This window comes from Cynara cardunculus (assembly GCF_001531365.2).
Source record: "Cynara cardunculus var. scolymus isolate 2C chromosome LG 5, CcrdV1, whole genome shotgun sequence".
Taxonomy (NCBI): Eukaryota; Viridiplantae; Streptophyta; class Magnoliopsida; order Asterales; family Asteraceae; genus Cynara; species Cynara cardunculus.
The window spans coordinates 24,986,376-25,002,023 of NC_037532.1; the positions used below are offsets into that span (position 1 = coordinate 24,986,376).

The 15,648-nt window shown below is 38.6% G+C and overlaps 1 non-coding gene across 1 annotated transcript; it reads left to right on the top strand.

Annotated features, from left to right (window-relative positions):
• Positions 1 to 15,092: 15,092 nt before the first annotated feature.
• LOC112513908 lies at positions 15,093 to 15,199 on the top strand. The gene has a single exon (XR_003069368.1). It is a non-coding gene; the product is annotated as a small nucleolar RNA R71 (small nucleolar RNA).
• Positions 15,200 to 15,648: the final 449 nt, after the last annotated feature.

Consider the following 15,648-nt stretch of genomic DNA (forward strand, 5'->3'; position numbering starts at 1 on the left):
AAAAGTCTCTCTCAGGGATTCTTCATGTTAGACCCCAACTTGTGATAGTGTAAGTAAGAAGTGTCTTACTCTAGTCAATAGAACTTAGTCTATAGAAGTTGTCTGGCTAAGAGCTCTCATGCAGAAGATCAAGGACCAGAGCTCTTACTAAGAGTGAAGGTTCCATTCATACAGAGCACGTGCTCTATCTCCATGAACGCTCAAGTCTTGTGCGCCAAAAAGCATAAGCGCTTGACATAAAGCAGCAACTCCAAGACTCAGAGCCTTTGCATAGTACATGCAGAGCTTCTGTATGTTCATGCAGAGCTTCTGTATGTTCATGCAGAGCTTCTGGCTACCTTCTTCACGGGAAGTGCGCGTGTTTGCCCAGACATTCTCGCAAGCGTCTAACATATTTAAGGCGGCTTGATCAAGTCTGCTCCGTTATTCAAGGAAAGTCAAAGATAAGAATGCAGACCAGTCAGCTTAGAGTTCCACGCCATTTTCTTAGCTTAGTTTGTTAGACCTAGGCGTATATAAGGAGGCTTCCTCCTCAGGTTTAAAGTACCTGAAGGAGCCGACTTATACTATACGCGTATTCTTGTCAGATTACTTTTGCTCTTCAATTGTTCATCCTTTTCCATAAAAGCATTCAGTTATTCAAAGTATTATTCACTGTTTTACATTCATCTTTGAATATTTTGTTTAGTCATTTGAAATACATTACTGTTCTTAATTCTTATTTTACACAAACTGTATTTCTGTTAACTAAGAGTATCTGGGTGATAACAATTGGTATCAGAGGCTTCTAATCAAATTCATTGATTAGTCAATCGATACCGGACTGGATTCTACTCTTAATTCTCTTTTGATTATTCTTTTTTAAAAGATTTATCACTCTTACTTTTCTTGATTTTTAAAAACGTTTGCTTTTACGTAATCTGGAAATCGTTTTTCAGTCAATTTTCTTTCTCGTCAAAGTTTTCTTCCCAAAAAGTTTAATCTAAAATGTCGTCTTCTCAATCATGGAACTCCATGTATAGTACAAAACCTCCGAGTCTCATTAAGGAAGAATATCCCCAATGGAAGATCCGGATGATTAATTTCTACGAGGGTCTTGACCTAGAACTCTACGAGTCAATCCTAAATGGCTCATACGTCCCTACCACCATCATACCTCGGATTCCTGCTGCTGGTGATAGAGTTGAGGTACCCGGCAGGCGAGTACCCAAACTTTGTCGTGACTGGAACGATGAAGATAAATGAAAAGTGGAAGTGGATCAAAAGGCCAAACGACATTTGATTATGTCGCTTCCCAACAAAATCTTCCAGTCACTGGACGCATGCGACTCAGCAAAGGATTTATGGGATCAACTGGCCAATCAGTTGGAAGAAGGCATCAAGATGAAGAAGAATCATCGTGCCCAATGCCTGAATGAATAAATAGCTTTCAGGCACTCCCCGATGAGTCTTTAGAACAGACTTATCATCGCTTCTCTAATCAACAAATGTCGCAAGTGTGACGTGATCAGAACTCAAGAGGAGAATAACATGCTCTTCTTGAAGAGATTGAATGCAGAACGGGGAAATCTGAAGATATCCCTCCAACCAAACCAAAATCTGGAGGAATGGACTCTAGACGATGTATATGGGACGCTGCAGGCTCAAGAACAAGAGGTGCAGAAGGCAAAGGTCGCCCTGGGTGGACCTCTGGCTCTTGTCTCTGATTCAAAAGAGACAAGATCATGCCAGCCACACAGAGAACGGAGACCCAAAGAAGAAAGAAGGAAGGGAAAGAAGACTCTCATCTTGGAGAGTGATGATGAAACAGACAGAGCATCTAGCTCTGAAGACAATGATATTAATGCCATTGTGAAATCCTTGGCCCTAATCACCAAGGAATTCCAAAGGAAACTTGTGAAGAAGGTCTTCAACAGAAGAGGAAGACAAAATGACCGAAGCAGAGGGAATCTTTCGAAGGAAGGAACCCTCCTTCTGTTCCCAACAAGAAGGAGGAAGAGTTGTCGGATTAGAAGAAGCAAGGAGTCTAATGCTTCAGATGCAGGAAGATGGGGCACTACTCCAAAGAGTGTAGAGGCCCTCTTGTGAAAGATGAACTGTACTACAAAAACAAGCACAAGTATAATCGATCACAAAGAAGCCTCTTGGCAGAATAGGAGAATTGGGTCTCTGACTCCTCATTTGATGAAGAAGACCAAGCCAACTTATGTGGGATGGCTGTCGAGAATGAGTCTGGATCTGACTCCGACTCCCAGGTATGTTCTATCTCTAGTTATTCTCACTCTGACCTGGAAGAGAGCATCTCTGCTTCGACTACCGATTTCGTTAATCTACAGCAAAAGCTCTCTCTCGAAAAATCTAAACGAAAATCCTTGGAAAAAGAAAAACTATTTTTTGAACGAGAGACAGAGCTACTGACTGTAGAGAAACAGGAGTTATCAGTGGAACATGAAAAGTTTTTACAAACAAAACGATCCACTGAAACAAGTCTTACAACAGAATGCTTAGAATTAAAAGCGGCTATTAAGAAGAAAGATACAGCGCTTATAGAGAAAGCGAGAGATAGATTAAACTCTAAGGCCCTAAAAGATTATTTTCAAAAGGAAAGGGAGTTCCTACACTAGAGCTTACAAAGAAAATAGCTCTTGATTAAGAAATATCAAGATGCTCAGCAGGTGTAAGAAAAAGTTAATTGTCAACAGGATAAAGCAGGGATAGGTTATATAGACCTAGACCTCACCTGGAAGAAGAAAAATATTCTTGAATCCGTATTTAGGTTGGGCGAAAAACAGAAACCAGATTTTCCTATTTTGTATATAGCCTTGCCGTTTAAAAGATGTAAGCTTGAAAGTGGATCCAGAACTCCTAAGTTGAAATGCAAAAACTTCTCTTACTCATCAGAATGTGTGCCGCAAGTTGATTTAAAATGCATACAGAAGACAAATGAGATCTTTTATTTTGGCTCAACAAATCTTGAACATCGTAAAACTAAAAGTGAGGTTGTCAAACCTGAACCAGATGAAATCAAGAGTTCATCCATAGGCAATTTTCTTAAAACTCTGGATTCGAAATTAATAGATGGCTTTACATAAACGATAAGACAAGATTTCGATCAAGACTTTCCTAAGACTTTGAACAATCCTCCTAAAGGTCATGCAGATTCTTCTGAGTGTAACTCCTCGGATACTTTTGAAAGTCCATTAAAACAAAAGACGGACGAAGCTTCTAGCTCATGCATACGAGAACCTCAAGTTCTTAATGATACCTCTATATCTCGATATTCACACAAGGATTTTCTTGACTCTAAGAACTCGTTTGAAGAGCAAGTTAAGACATAGGTCGTTGCCAAAGAACCAGAGGATGCAAAACCCCCTATTGAGAAAAAGATTCTCCTAGGTTCTAGTCGTGTAAGCATGACGACAAGCTTTAAATTTTGCTCCCAAGTTTGAGTACAGGGTAAAGAGTGTAAAATCTGTTTCTTCTACATCAAAGGGCTCAAATTCCAATTCTAAGCCAATTAAATTCACTCCGGAACATAAGGGAAAGTCCGCTGCATGCTTTAACATTAATTCCTCTATTTCAAAAAGGCCTCTAAAGGCCAAAGGAGTAGGGAAGAAGAAGTCAGAGAAGACTCAATCAGATCTAGATAGGAAGTTTGCTAGAACTACTATTGCTAGGAATGATTGTAATAATTTATTCTTTAAAGCTAATAAATCATTTTGTCATTCAAAATGTTTTCATAATTGTGAATGTGTTTCTCTGCTGCTCAAGTTAAAACAACACTTCTCTGACCCTAACTGTCTTCTCTCTAGGTCATCAAGGTCTAAATCTAAGAAGACCCAAAAGAGAAAGAAGACTCCTAAAGCCAAGTCTGTTAATTCAGGTCAAGAGACGAAGCCTCTTCCAAAGCTTAAAAAGAAACCCTCTGTCCCTAATCATCGAGGACCCATTATGAAATGGGTACCTAAATCCCTATAATTTGTTTTGCAAAAGCCACATGCGGATATTTGGTATCTTGACTCTGGATGCTCAAAACACATGACCAGCAATAAAAGGTTGCTCTCCTCATATAGAGAGAAGATTGGAGGAAAAGTGACATTTGGGGATAATAAACAAGGAGAAATAAAGGGATACAGGGATCTACTACAAGGTAAGGTTTCTGTCTCTAAGGTTGCTTATGTCTTTGGGCATAAACATAATCTTTTGAGCATAAGTCAACTATGTGATTCTGGCTACAATGTCAAGTTCCAAAAGGAAGCTTGCTCCATTATGTCAGAATTAGGTCAGGAGTTGCTAAGAGCTAAGAGAAAAATCAATTTGTATCTCATGAACTTCTCACCAAGAGACAATTCAGAGACGCTATGTCTCGTGTCTCGCAAGAGTGAAGAAGCTTGGCTCTGGCACCACAAGCTATCTCATCTTAATTTCCAAAATATAGAGAAGCTTGTGAAGAATAATCTGGTTGACGGACTTCCTGCCATAAAGTTCGAAAAGAACCATCTATGCTCTGCATGTGAAATGGGAAAGCTCAAAAGAGTATCCCACAAAACTAAGACAGATGTGTCATGTGTCAGATCTCTGCATAGGCTTCATGTGGATCTTTGTGGTCCAATCTCTGTGCAGAGCTTGTCTGGTAAGAAGTATATCTTAGTCTTAATTGATGAATACTCACGATATACTTGGATTGAGTTTGTAAGGCAGAAATCAGATGTCCCAGCGCTGCTAATCAAATTAATGTCCAAGATTCAAGAAATTCTACAAAGAAAAATTCAAAAGCTGAGAAGTGATAATGGAATAGAGTTCAAGAACGCCAAGATCGATGCGTACTTGGACATAGAGGGCATAACTCAGAACTTCTCTCAGCAAGGACACCACAACAAAATGGTAGAAAGAAAGAAAAGAACTCTAGTCGAAGCTGCATGCACCATGCTAGCCAGCTCTGGTCTTCCAACCCGTTTTTTGGCAAAAGCAATCTCGACCGCCTGCTTTATTCAAAATAGAGCAACAGTTGTAAAGAGACACATGAAGACACCTTACGAACTAATCAACCAAAGAAAGCCAAACGTCAAATTTTTGCATGTCTTTGGTTGTAGATGCTTCATCCTAAATGACCGAGATCAACTTGGCAAGTTCGATAAGAAGGCAGATGATGGCAAGTCCCTTGGTTATTCCATAAAAGCCAAGGCATACATAGTCTTCAATCAACAAACCAAGACGGTCATGGAGAGCATCAACATCTCGTTCGATGATAAAGAACAAATGACTTAAGAGTACCTCAGCTCTAGACTCGATCTTAACAAGCAGACTTCCAATTTTCAAATGAAGTCAAGGGAATTGGAACTCAGGCTTCTATTTGAAGACTTCTATGGTGATGAAGACATCTTTACACATGCGCCAAGAGATGCATCTGCGACTGTAAGTGAAGGATCACAATCGACAAGCACATATGACTCTGGTCCTTTACATACCTCTGCTTCCTCTAGAGATCATATCAATCCACAAACAGAGCAAACAAGCTCTACATTAGAGCCCAGTCATGTAGAACCAGAGCATAATACCTCTGGCTCTGCACCTAGTTCCTCTATACCATCATCCGAGGGGGATCAAGCAGAACCTTCTTCGCTATCAACGAGCACAATGCCAAACATGCCCCTGGAACATGATCAAACATCCCCCACTTATGTATCTGTCCCAAGAACAAAATGGACAAATGATCATCCTCTTCACCCGATCATTGGTGAACCTTCAAGTGGCATAAAGACACGGGCTGCCACATCTAATAAATGTTTATTCGTAAACTTCCTTAGCATGGTAGAGCCTAAGAAAGTACATGAAGCCCTACAAGATCCTAGTTGGGTTGATGCCATGCAAGAAGAGTTCTAACAATTCGAGAGGAATAAGGTATGGATTCTTGTACCTTTACCAAAGGAAAAAATTGCAATTGGTTGTAAGTGGGTTTTCAGGAACAAGAAGGATGAGGATGGGATCATGGTGAGAAATAAAGCTAGGCTCATAGCAAAAGGCTATTGCCAGGAAGAAGGCATAGACTATGACGAGACCTTTGCGCCAGTACAAAGGCTAGAAGCTATACGATTATTCTTAGCCTTCTCTGCTCATAAGAGATTTTGAGTCTATCAAATGGATGTTAAGTCAGCCTTCTTGAATGGTAAGCTGAAGGAGGAAGTCTACATTCAACAACCTATGGGGTTTGAAAGCTCTACACATCCAGAGCATGTCTATATCTTAGACAAAGCTCTGTAAGGACTTAAGCAAGCACCTCGAGCCTGGTATGAACATCTCTCATCATTTCTCTTATCTAATGGCTTTGAAAAAGGTAAAATCAATACTACTTTGTTTATAAAGAGGTATAAAGGTGAGATGCTCTTAGTACAGATATATATATGGACGACATTATCTTTGGTTCAATGAACCAGAGGCATTGTGATAAGTTTTCTGCATTGATGAAGAGCGAGTTTGAAATGAGCATGATGGGAGAATTGACCTTTTTCCTCGGCTTGCAAGTAAAATAGAGAGAGGACGGTATTTTCATTAGTCAAGCTAAGTATGTCTCAGACATAATAAAGAAATACCAACTCCATAACTCTTCCACCATGAGAACACCAATCACTACGGGAACTAAGCTTGGCACAGATCCATCTGGAAAACCGGTGGATGTTAAGACTTACCGTGGAATGATTGGATTACAACTATACCTTATAGCTAGTAGACTTGACATCATGTTCGCCACATGTCTTTGTGCACATTTTCAAGCAAATCCAAAGGAATCTCACCTTTCGGCTGTGAAAAGAATCTTTAGATACCTCAAAGGGACTCAATTTTTGGGCCTTTGGTATCCAAAGATTCTGGTTTTGATCTTATTACGTACACAGATTATGATCATGCAGGTTGTAAACTTGATCGAAAGAGTACATCAGGAAGCTACCAATTACTTGGGGACAAGCTCATAAGCTGGACCTCGAAGAAGCAGAAATGCGTCTCTACTTCCACAGTTGAAGCAAAGTATGTAGCTGCAGCCAGTTGCTGTTCCCAAGTGATATGGATGAAGACTCAACTAAAAAAATATGGCGTCGAGTTTGAGAAGATTCCAATTCTGTGCAACTCAGAAAGTGCTATCGCAATCACAGCAAATCCTATGCAACACTCAAAAACAAAGCACATCGATGTTCGATATCATTTCATCAAGGACCATGTAGAGAAAGGTACGATTGAAAAGTTTTTGTTAGTATAGATCTATAACTTGCTAACATATTTACAGAAGCTCTTGATGAAAAGACATTTCATTTTTTGGATAGCAAGTTAGGTATGCTTAATCTTTCCAACTGAGCCAGAGCCTCTGTATACACTATAAAGAGCCTCTGCATCCCTTTATGCATACTTCTATTTTTGTTGTTTATAGTACTGGTCCATGAGACAGAGCCTCTGCATAGTACATGTAGAGCCTCTTACTCGAGTCCTAGTTGTTTTGTGATACAGAGCGTCTGTATAGTACATACAGAGCCTCTGTACCTTTATTCTTATGCCTATGCCACACTTATCATAAATGATCCAAGCATAGTTCAAGGGGGAGCAAATAATAAAAGCTCAAGTCAAGGCGGAGCAGATAATAAGAGCTCAAGTCAAGGGGGAGCACCAGATCATGTCACACAGATCATCTGTATGTACTATACGTAGCCTCTGCTTCAAAAAAATTCATGATTATAGGACAGAGCCTCTGCCTCTAAACATAGTAAGTGTTCTACAGAGGACATGTATAGCCCAATTACAAGTCTTTGTATGTGTTGATCCCATATCTCTCAATAACACTAATAATTAAGTTAAAAATAACCAAATTATAGTGTTTGAATGAATAAAATGATGAACACTCAATAACAATGTAAGAACATTCAAATGATAAACTTGAGTGCCAAAGATTTCACTTTATTCCAATAATTATGAAAAACGTAAAGCGTCWAAGATTACAATAGGCCTAACCACCTATTTATACTAGTAATCTAATCAGAAGATAACTATCTAGTGAGACTATTTAGCTAGTCTTCTACTAATAGATAAAGCTTATCTAAAACATGGATATACATTAAAACAAGATAAACTTTGTAGAATCCAGCTGTTGATTAGTCATCTCCAGCTGTCTTCCACGGGATATGAGTTCAACCTTATCTTCATATCTTCATTGCTTGCCTCTGGTTGAACTGGTGAAGGAAACTCCAAGTGTTAGTGCCTAGAGGGGTTATGAAGATGCACTTTCCATTGCATCTCTGGTCAGTTCATCGACCCTCTGGTTGTTCTTTAGACTTAGTCATTTTTCCTTGAAGTCTTCCATCGGCCTTATGTTTCTTCATCACTTGTTTGTCTTCATTACTTCATGCACAATACTTATGGGGTCTAACAATCTCCCCCTAAGTAATGAAAGAACAAACATTAACTATTCTAGGAACATTCAAAGTATAAATGAAGAACAAAGGCTATTCTAAAGAAAARCATCTTTTGCCAAATTTTTCATTGGAACAAATGATGAATTCTTACACTGATGAAATGGAAATTAGAAAACAACAAAAAAACATTAGACTACATTCAGGGTCTCTCCTGTGATATATCCCAAAAGCGCATGAGTAGTCCTCTGTATTCGATGACTGTAGATATTTCATGTATCAATCTCTGTCCATCGTCTGTTGGCACATAAGGTCTACCCAACCTGTCTCTGATGGCTTTCTAAAACCATTTAAGTATTCCATTTGAATACTTAAAGGCCCCAGTCAACCTAAAAAATTTATTCGTTCCAAACTCATTTTTATATACCAGACCCAGTTCTAGTTGAGTAAGGACAGAGGCAGACCTCTTCTCATGCAGGCCAGGAAAGTCTTCATCAGATGGAGTGCAGGATAGTCTGTCGATGCCAAGCCGAAGAGCAATCTCAAAGTGACTCTTGGCTTGATGTTTCACCAAGGTCTCCATTATCTGCACGATCGCTCTGTTCGCCATCCCAAATCTTATACCCTGATCCTGTCGCTGATTCATGTATGCATAAAGCACGATCAAGTCACGGGGATTGAGATTGATCAAGTCATTATCTCTAAAGATGCTGACCTGACCATGGGCTCGCTCCACTGTGTACTTGATGGCTCTGTTGGCAAAGGTCCTCATCTTGATGTCCATGACCAACCTTATTCCATCGTTTGAAAAGACAGCCCGTGGTGGTTGGTTGGTCTGTCTAACAAACCTATGGTGTAGGAGGTTCATAGATTCTGGTGAAAGAATTGGAGGATTGAGAGTCAGCCCTTCATCGCGATCATGGTACAGATATTGATGGATGTTCTTCATCATGACTGGCTCCCTCGACGGCACCTCTAGACGTCTCCTGAGTAACTCTATGTTTGTTATGATTTCATCGATGACCCCTAGAGGAGGGTGCCTCGATGAAGAAGAAACATTCGCTTGCACCTGGGTTTGTTGGGCTATGGGTTGTGTTTGGGCTAATGGTTGAGAGTGGGTTGGTGATGGAAAGGTTTGGGTTGGCTCTGGTTCGTTGGGCTCAGGTGGGGTGATTTCTGGTTCAAGAGGTTGTGTTTGGGTGGTCTCTGGTTCATCGGGTTGAGTTTGGGTTGGAGGTTGTTGTGGTGATGAAGGTTGGGTGATTGTGGGTTGAGGTTGTATGGGTAGAGAGGTGAAGGGTTATGTGGTGCGTGGTGTTGGTGATGGGGTTAATGGTAGATTGGGAGTTGGTGATGGAGTGAAGGGTAGGTTGGTTGTTGGTGGTGTGGACGGTTCTTTATCGGTCATTGAGCTCAACTTGATGGGTTCTTGGGAAGTGATGAGGGGAACATGTAAATTATGTACATCTTCAGAGGGCTGAGCCTCTGGTTCCCTAGCTTGGGTTGTGGGAGATGGTTGGTTTTGTATTTGAGGTGAGGGTGGTAGTGCAGCGGATTCCACATGTTGAGCAATCGCGGCCTGGTTCTCCCCCTCATGAGGTCCATGACATTGATCATTGGGGTCTGGGTCCTCATAGTGTGGCCTCTTGCGCAGGCGGCTGCTAGAGCAAGAAGCGCTACTCCTCTTCTTCGTTTTCTCCTTCCTGAAGGTCGCAAGATACGCCTTCAGGACCTGTTGTCTTCTACTTTCCTCCATCATTGATTGATGATGTTGGGGGTGGGGTTGGTTGAGGGATGTGGGAGATTATCGTGGCTGGTAAAGATAACCTATCTAAACAATCTAAGTTTACACACAGATATTCTCAGCAAAATAGAAAAGATTTGCTAAAATATAAAGAAGGAAAGATGTTCTTCTTGGGTAAGAAATTTTAGAATACTTGAGAGGGATTCTAACTTGCTTGAAGATAAGCGTAAGTATTCTTAGATGTATGCAAAATATGTGTGTGTATATTCGCGTGTGTCTCTGCATAGAGAGAACACTCAGCTATTTATACCTATTGCATTAAATGCACATTTAATGCAATTCAGTAGGGTTTGAACATACGTCAAGCATTTAAAAGAAAGCTTGTCCTTTGCTACAGTGAATAGTACAAATGCATATTCATGAGCATGTATCCTTTCGTGGAGTTGGTGGGTAATAGAGTTAACTAGTCGGCTATGTACCGTACTATACTATAGAAAGGGTGTGGTTTTGTCCTCTGTGTGTAGAAGGACAATAGAAAAACAATCTTGCACAAAAGCTTCATTTGATTGCTGACTGCTGGAATAACACTGAAGGTCTCTTTAGCATTCGCTGAGGCTTGGGCAGTCTTCACACATATGTTGAGAGGTTGTAATCACTGAATGCCGCTTCAGATCACGAATGCGCCAGTCACTAATCTTTAGTTTTAGTCTTCAACTTTCATTGAAGGTTCTTTGATGTGAGTTTTGTCTTCTTGAAGTATCTTTGTCGCTGTAGGATTTACAAACCATGTTTCAGTGATCACTAAACAGACTTAGTGCCGATTGATGGAACTGAAAGAACAGAAACATAATACTTCGTAATAGGTAAAAAGGATTATCATCAAATAAATGAGAGAGAAGATCAATAATTTGTCTTCACATATGCACATAAGCTGAATCTAAAAAGCACATCCCAAAAAGGCGCACTACAAAAACCAATGCTACTTGAATGCTACAACACATAAACAATAGGTATACTTGTTCAAGTTAGCCATCCAATGTTGTAAAAATAGATAAATCACTTAATTAGCTCTATGGATAAACAAATAGAAGTAACATAATAGAAATAACTCAAAGTTGGGATGAAACAAAAAATAAACTACCTAAAGGTAAAGAAATAGGTGTTTTACGCTTTGGATAATCAATGCATATCACACCCTAAACTTAAAGTGTTTCTTTTCCCCAAGCAACCAAAAAACAAAAAGAAAATGAGTCAAATTTGAAATATTTGCAAGATTATGGCATTAAGTACACACATAGTATATAGCATACCAAACATGAAATAAACAGCCTTTCATAAATCCTTAGTGAACCATTCATATCCTAATTGTATGTATGAACCATATGCTAGTACAAATGTTTTATTTGTTGAACTCAACACATTTTTTCATTTAGGATCAATAAGGCTTTTATAGGGTTTCTTTCTTTGGGTTTTTCTTTTTTCACCTAGCGTTTTTCACTTATATGCTTCAACATTGAATTTTTTTAACCATATCCAAACTAAGGCATTTTTTTTGGAGCTTTGCTCTTTTGCTTGATGTTTTGGCCTTAGGGGAAAATCCTCCCCCAAAATTAGATTTGACAATGTCTTCATTGGTTATAACGAGTTTGTAGTGTAATATAGAGAGTACAAGTGGCTATTTGAGAGACAAGAAGAAAGGCTTTTATCATTATGACAAATAATAGAACGGCGCACAAAGTAACAAATACAAAATTGACCTCATTATTAGAAATCAAGTTATTGAATATTTGGGGCTAGATTTGCCTCAATTTTTTGTCTCTTTCCTTCAGCTTTTCTCAAAGCAGCTTCCGCTATTTCAAGAGTTTGCTGAGCTTCTTGTGGATCAATGTCACCACTTTTTTACATGTAATGTGTGAGTTAAGTTGTGTCCCAAAAATATTGTTTTTAGTTCTAGCAAGAACACAACTAGTAAGTGAATAACATGAATCATAAAATTAGTTGGGCTATGAACTCAATGGTAACAATATTTTACACATGTAATCTTGCGTAAATATAAATCTAAAAGTATAAAATTATCACTGACTTAAAAATAAAAACATGGAGACTAAAGGAAGGTGATTTGAACCCGTCCTACTCCAGAGGAGTGGGTTGTAAAGCTTGTGCAACTACTGTTGGTGCCAATGCTACAACACAATTCTTCTTGCATTCTTCCATCAACCTCTGTTTTTCTTCAAAGGGCATTCGGTTATCCACCATGATCGCCTTCAAAATATTTTCGCCAAAGTTGATACTCTCACCTATTATGAGACAAAAAAAAGCTACAACCTTTCCACATGAGTGGAGCTATCATGATTACTGCATGATAAATAATTTCTAATAAAGTTTATTCAAACATTCTCATTGGAGGACAAATTGGCAGCCTTAAAGGTTTTCAACATAAAATGAGTGTAAGGCTCCCAATCAGCCTTAGACACTTCAAGGAAAGTCATAATATCATCCAAGTATTCCTCAGAGGTAGTGTAAGAGTATATCATACTCAGAATGTATGTGAGGTGAGAGACTCAAAAACCTATTTATGACTCTATAAAAAATAGACGTCTTTCTTTGTGGCTCTATGGATGTAAAGTTCTTGTCATCTTGGATGATTTTATGTTGACAAAAAGAAGAGCTAATCCCCTTTAGGTCGTCAATGGTCCATCCTAATGCCTTTGTGTATAACTCAACATATCCACTAACTTCTCTTCTTTAAGAAATTCTAGGGTAGATTATATGATGACAACAATTTGTTTTACTCTTCTAGGAAAACATACTTCAAATGATATGGGAGTTGTTTCAACTCCAAGTTAGGTGTTGAGATTACGGATGTGGTTAAGTTCTTTTGCTTACTATTTTCCAGCAGCTCAAATGCTACAACATTCAATAGGACAGCATCATTCCTTATCAAAGCTTTCTTTTCAATAATTTGTTCCTCTATAACCTCATCATCTTCTTCTTTCAACTTAAGGGTTTCCTTAATTCTTTCCTCATGACATGTTGATTGAATTTCACTTATGGTTGAACAATTCTCATATCATCAGGGTACTTCAAGGAATTAAAAAAACATTAAAATGTGACTTTTTGGTCCTGAAGCCTCATAATTAGCTCTCCTTTGTAGACATCTATCAAGGTTCCTCCGGTGGCTAGAAATAGTCTCCGTAAAATAATAAGAATATCCTTATCAGCCTCAAAGTCTAAAATGATGAAATCTACAGAAAATATGAACTTATCAACTTGGACTAAGATATCCTCAATATTTCCCTTAGGGTATGCAATGGACTTGTTGCCAATTGAAGTATAAAAGTGGTAGGTCCAGCCTCTTCTATGCCTAAGGTATTGAAACCAAATAAGTGCATAAGGTTGATTCTTGCACCTAAGCCACATAAATCTTTCCCAATCTCCTTTCCACCTATTGAACAAGGAATAGTGAAATTTCTCGGATCTTTAAGCTTAGTAAGGATCTTATTGGTGAAAAGTGCACTACATCCTTCAGTAAGAGCAATATTTTCATATTCTGTTAGCTTCTTCATCTTACTTGAAATGTCTTTGAGGAACTTGGTATAACTGGGTATTTGCTCAATTGTTTCAACAAGTTGATATGCAATTCTTTGAACACATCCAAAAATTTATTAAAGTGCAATTCTTCCTTCTGATTTTTTAACTTTTGAAGAAAAGGTACACAAGGAAGAACTGGTCATGTGACAACTTTATTTGAATGTGTTGAGCAAGATGGGTCCTTTATGCCTTGGGTCTTAATCTTACTCTCTTGTGGTGTAAATGGGGTCAAAGCATTGGTCTTAGGGTTTGCTATAACCTCATTCTATATTGATTTTTTCCTACCAGTCTCTTCTGGAAATAGTAAAGGTAATCTAATTGGGGGGGGGGGGCAGTATTGGTGACCTTAGATAATTGACTTTCTAATGGTTTTGGTGGTTTTTCAATAACATGTCCACTGTTGTAGCATCAATTTTTGACAAATTGGTTCACAATCTTTTTGCACTGCCTCAGTCAATTCCTTCCCACTTCTAAGGGTCACTGCTTTCACATGTTCCTTTAGTAAGGTTCTCGGAACTTCTATGTTACTAGGCAAAGTACCAATGAACCTATTGTTCTGGTTAAGTGCAAGCTGACTAACTCGGGTTTCAAGATTCTTGACTACAACACTATGTTGATTAAAAAGAGATTGCTTTTGAGAGTTCTGTTAGTTCAACAAGGCTTGATTTTGAGTGTTTTGTTGGTTCAACAGGTCTTGAGATTGACCTGAGCCACAAGCCCCTTCACCAACACTTCCAGAGAAGTTGATGAGTCACCGAATAAAAGTGGTTTATTTTGAAAATATGTTCGAGTAGTTTGAAAACCTTGATGCTGATTTTGAGAATTGCTCACATGCTGTTGGAGTTGAAAATTACATGTTTCTTGTTGCTTAGGTGTGAGAGGATTTGAACATGAGCTATTCCAAGAAAAGTGCGGGTGTTGTTTTCCAGTTGGCATTGTAATTGTTGGTTTAGAGACCAATTCCAACATGAACATATTTTATGGATTCAGAATTATGAGGACAATGTTCATAAGAGTGTCCTCCTCCACAACAAACACATTGCACCGAGAGGACTGCTGAAATAGGTGTAGTAGCAACAAGTTGCACTCCTTGGCCATAAGTAAGGTTTTTAAGAATGGTGGCATGAAAGTGATTTGAGCTGTTAGAGCAATATATGCGTCTACATCGTGAATTCTATCAGCTTTATTTTGTAGTTAGATACATGGATCAACCCAATGTCCATTATTTGCTAAAATATTTTCAAGGATTTCATACCCGTCATTATAGGTACTAGCTTTAAAGGCCCCTCCTGTAATCGCAACGAGCAAATTGTTTAGCCATGTGAGTTAACCTATTTTAGAATGTCTTGAGTTGAATAAAGTTAGGAATGCCATGGTGAGGACATTTTCTTAACATATCGTTGAACCTTTCCTATGCATTAGGAACATATTCATTATCCAATTGTTTAAGAAGACATATTTCATTTCTGGACTTAGTGTTCTTGGTGGGTGGAAAAAATTTTCGCAAATGTTTTCCAGCCATATTACTCCAAGATGGTATATAACCTGGTGGTAATGAATTAAACCATGGTTTTGGTTGATCCCGTAAAGAAAATGGAAACAAAGTAAGTCTTAGAGTGTCGTTAGGCACTCCCAGGATCAGGAAAGAATTAGTGATTTCCATTAAAGATTTTAAATGTTAGTGAGGATCTTCAGATGGTAATCCAACAAATTATCTATGTTTTTGTACATTAGGAACATTATGGATTTAGGCTCAAAATGGACGACTATCATATGGGGCTTAACTATTTCCGAGTTTAATTGCACAAAATCAGGGATAACATAGTCCATGATTCATTTGTCTTTAGAATTTGCAAGATTAATTATATTTGGAGCTTTAACCCGTGGTTGATCATTATCTTCAGAATCTATATCATTAACCAA